Source organism: Triticum dicoccoides, chromosome 7A, assembly GCF_002162155.2.
Source record: "Triticum dicoccoides isolate Atlit2015 ecotype Zavitan chromosome 7A, WEW_v2.0, whole genome shotgun sequence".
In the NCBI taxonomy this organism is placed as follows: domain Eukaryota; kingdom Viridiplantae; phylum Streptophyta; class Magnoliopsida; order Poales; family Poaceae; genus Triticum; species Triticum dicoccoides.
In genome coordinates, this window is record NC_041392.1 from 701,778,213 (window position 1) to 701,783,261 (window position 5,049).

At 46.3% G+C, this 5,049-nt stretch overlaps 1 pseudogene; it reads right to left on the bottom strand.

Annotated features, from left to right (window-relative positions):
* Positions 1 to 744: 744 nt before the first annotated feature.
* On the bottom strand, positions 745 to 2,132 carry LOC119329061 (annotated as a pseudogene).
* Between the last annotated feature and the right edge of the window lie 2,917 nt (positions 2,133 to 5,049).

Here is a 5,049-nt window from a genome sequence, read left to right on the forward strand (position 1 = left end):
ACGTATAGTGGTGGTTGGGATGCGGGAGAAATCCCTGCCGGTTCTTCCGGCGCCGACGCGGTGTCGCCTGCGGGCGTCACCTTTCCTTCCTGATGGGCGTAGGTGTTACCCATCCTCCACTCTTCTCCGTGTGCCGGGGGAAACCCTAGGACATGTCCGGGCAGCAGCGTCGTCGTCGATCGACGTCGCATCCCTTCTTGGAGGTACTGCTTGGTTACGCGGCGATTCGGAGCCTTGGTGTGTGGTGGGACGAATCAGGAGGGCGTAGCGGTGGCGGATCATCTGTGCTTTGCCGAGTTGCTGTTGTTGGCATTTTGTTCTTCTTTTTTCTCTTTTGGGCTTGATGTGCTGTGCGCCCCAGCAGTTATCGTGTGATTGGTGGAAGTTGCTTTATTTATAAAGCGGGAAAACCCTTTTTCAGAAAATATTATGATTTGTAGGCTGTAATAAAGAACACAAAATTCCGTCCGGCCAACAAAAATGGTCAGCCCTTTTGGAAATACGTATTCTCCCTTTTTTGTACTCCATGCATGAAAGTACAACGTTATGAAATTGTGCACATACTTAGTGTACATGTGTATGTGTGTTCAAGAAACCGAAAAATTTCACGCTGCGGAAATTTGTATTTTGAAAACGAGCTCCCTGCAGCTCGAGCACCGTCGGCATTTTTCTATAAGAAAGATATTTGATCTTTTTGTTTGTTAGTTATTGCACTCTCAATATAGTTTAATTTCCCTTTTATTTCAGAGACAGACGGTTAACCACATCGAATTGGGTTGACCGCTACAGGAACAGAAGATCAATCCTAGACGCCAGTGTCGGCATTGCAGTTTTCAGGGGCGAAGTACACCCTGCTGGCGGCGAGGTCGTAGACGAAGCGCGTGCCCACTTGCGTCGCTGGGCCGATGACGGTAATCTGCGGGTGCGGTTTCACGGTGAGGCACATGTCTTGATCCTGCAGGACAAACAGCTTGTTCGGCGTGAGCACAAGGTCCTGCTCGGACTCGAAGTGCAGCGTCGCCGTCGGCCAGTGCGACAAGATGGCGCGCGTCGCGCGGAAGCAGAGACCGAAGTTGTGGCGGGGTACGCGCGGCACCCCGAGCCTCCTGCCGTGCTCCGCCAGGGCGCGCTCCAGGATGTCGTACGCAGGCCTGATCATGAACGTACCCCCCAGAACATCCCGGCGTCAAGCACGCAACCACTGTGCCAACTGCCATCCGCGAGCTTTCGGCGCCTGAACACCTCCGCCAGGTTGCCGCCCAGCCACGTCCTGCCAAAGCTGATGCCGGCGAGGTTGACGTAGTAGGCGCTCACCTCGGGGTAGAGCAGCCTGGTGCTCTTCATGTGCCTCGTGTCGACCCGGATGTCGCTGCCGAACCGGAGGAACCCGTGCCGGCTCCCCTGCGTGAACGGGAAGAAGAGGCAGTACGAGAAGCGATGCAAGCCGCCACGGCCCAGTAACCAGATGAGCGATGGGTACGTCTTGCCCAGGGCGAGGATGCCGGTAAGCACTCCGTGGCTTCTGAAACGCTCGCTGGTGTGCGCGCAGCCGATGACGACGGCGGGTTCGACCGCCGCCGCGGCGCCATGGCCCGAGGCCGCGAAGGACATGGTCTCATGGCCGAGCACACCGCTTGCACTCGCGACACCAAGGAACATGGGGTTGCTCCTGAACCTGCACACGCTGCCCCCCGGCGGCGAGCAAAGGTGGTTGGTGGGCGCGAGTGGGTGGAATGACGGCAAGGCCGTCGGGTCGAAGGGCGGCGGCACCTGCTCAAACGGGTTTTGGATCGGCACGCACTGCATCCACGTCAGGCTCTGGGTCATCTCCATCGCGAGGGTGTGCGTTCGGCGGCCATGGCCCGTCCCGACGGTGGTGATGATGTTGGCCTCTCTTTGTGAGGCATGTGCGACCGAAGCACGTTGGGGGCGTGCTCAACTGGCTCGTTCAGGTGCACGAACCCGTCGTCGTCGACATGGATGGTACTGTTCCAGCCGGGGCTAGGGACCAGGCGCAGGCTAAAGCCCTTGCTGCGGCCTGATGTCGCATCGTCAACAGCGACGACGACGGCAGGATGGAGGAGCGCCGCAAGCACCAGATGGAGGAGAAGAGCGTGATTGGAGAGGTCCATGGATGTGGCTGTTGGAGAGTTAACTTGTTGGCTCGTGCACACAATAGTGAGCACTCTTTTGTGTATGGCTTGGCTGCATTTATAATGAACCAAGAATCCTTTGTTGAGATTTGCATATCCCTTGCCCACTTCTATGTACACAAGGATTTGGCTGCATTTCTATGTATCTATCTATCTATAACAATACATCTATAAATCTATCTATATCTATCTATATATCTATTTATATCTATGCATCTATCGGTCTATCTATCTATCTATACATTAGAGACTCTAGAAGTTCTCATGTTAATCAGAAAATACGAGACATTAATTTGGTGGGCCCGAGTTATTATGGTTTAGATCTGTCCATTTAATATCCATATTAATCAAAAAATACAAGATGTGCATCTGATGGGACCAAGTTATTACGGTGTAGATCAACCCATGTAACCCTTGGTTGTAATTTCGTTCAATTCTACGAAAATATTTTTGTTCTTAAAAGGCCCACATCCATGTAGAGAAGGGCTTGACTGCATTTATTGTGAATCCAAAATCCCTAGTTGGGATTTGCGTATACCTTGCAACCCTCCATGTATACGAGGGATTGGCTGCGTTTAATATGAATCCAATATCCCTTGTTGACATTTGCAGATCCTTTAAACACCACCATGTAGAGGAAGATATAGTAGCATCTATTATGAATCAAAAATCTCTTGTTGAGATTTGCATATCCATTACACACTTCCATGTACCGCAAACTAATTTATGTCATAAACACAGGTAGGGGCACGAAGGCCCCAAAAGATTTTGGAAAAAAATAATCTTATACGACTAGATCATATGCTCCACCAGATTACACCCACTTTGATGAGAGAATTCCTTATTTAACACTGTCTTAATTTTTTTGCCCTATTTAACACCGGAAAACTTTTTCTTCCTTATCTAACAACAATGCTAAATTTTGTTCCCTTTGTGACACTTCTGTCTATTTTGAGCACTAATGGTGTTAAGTGGCACATGAAAAGACGATCTTACCCCTATTGCAACTTGTGACCAAAATAATTCAGAACAATATCAATAACTTGGTCCTGCTGTTAAGTGCAAAACTGGGCAGAACCTCCCCTATAAACATGCCATTTTGGAAAGTTTTTTATTTCGAAATTCAATTCAAATTTTGGGCAGAACCTCCCCTATAATTTGCCATTCCTGTAGACACAATCCACATATACATTTTTCAACACACAACTTCCAAATTTGCCAATGGCATGAGGCATAAACATGCAGACTCACATCCAAGTACACATATATGATTTACAACATATCCAGGTTAGTTCAAGTCCACACACACATGAAATTAGCAACCCAAAAGTGACTCACATCATACCCAGGTTCACATGCATGAGTCCAACTCCACATACATCACATTAGCAACCCAAAAGTGGCTCACATCATACCCAGATTCACATACATGAGTCCAACTCCACACAACATGACATGAGCAGCAACAAAAGTGACTTTAAGTGCAAGAAATTAGATGGAGTTCACAAGCTTAGTCTTCTTTTGCTTCTTGTGCCCATTGCAGGGCTAGTTGGGTAAGCTTTTTTGCTTCTAGTGCCCATTGCAGGGCTGTGAAATGGCACCATCGGATTATTTTGATCCTTTTTTAGCAAGCTTCATCTTCCTTGTGGCCCTAAAAAGAAAGACATGGTTGTCAAATTATTATAGTGCATGCAATACATATGGATATATTTGATACATGTATGGCAGCAAACAACAATATTAACTATTCATAATATGTGATATTAAAATTCAGAAACAGAAAAGGTCACCTTTTCCCCCCTTTTGCATTTTTCTTGTTTGTAGTCTCCAATGTTTGGTTATGTTTTCCCTTTTTCTTGGTTGTAGTTGAAGGAAATATGCCCTAGAGGCAATAATAAAGTTATTATTTATTTCCTTATATCATAATAAATGTTTATTATTCATGCTAGAATTGTATTAACCGGAAACATAATACATGTGTGAATACATAGACAAACATAGTGGCACTAGTATGCCTCTACTTGACTAGCACATTGATCAAAGATGGTTATGTTTCCTAACCATAGACATGAGTTGTCATTTGATTAACGGGATCACATCATTAGGAGAATGATGTGATTGACTTGACCCATTTCGTTAGCTTAGCACTTGATCGTTTAGTTTGTTGCTATTGCTTTCTTCATGACTTATACATGTTCCTATGACTATGAGATTATGCAACTCCCGTTTACCGGAGGAACACTTTGTGTGCTACCAAACGTCACAACGTAACTGGGTGATTATAAAGGTGCTCTACAGGTGTCTCTGAAGGTACTTGTTGGGTTGGTGTATTTCGAGATTAGGATTTGTCACTCCGATTGTCGGAGAGGTATCTCTGGGCCCTCTCGGTAATGCACATCACATAAGCCTTGCAAGCATTGCAACTAATAAGTTAGTTGCGGGATGATGTATTACGGAACGAGTAAAGAGACTTGCCGGTAACAAGATTGAACTAGGTATTGAGATACCGATGATCAAATCTCGGACAAGTAACATAGCGATGACAAAGGGAACAACGTATGTTGTTATGTGGTCTGACCGATAAAAGATCTTCGTATAATATGTAGGAACCAATATGAGCATCCAAGTTCCGCTATTGGTTATTGACCGGAGACGTGTCTCGGTCATGTCTACATTGTTCTCAAACCCGTAGGGTCTGCACGCTTAACGTTACGATGATAGTTTCATTATGAGTTTATATATTTTGATGTACCGAAGGTTGTTCGGAGTTCCGGATGGGATCACAGACATAACGAGGAGTCTCTAAATAGTCGAGACATAAAGATTGATATATTGGACGACTATATTCGGACACAGGAATGGTTCCGGGAGTTATCGGATATAAAACAGAGTACCA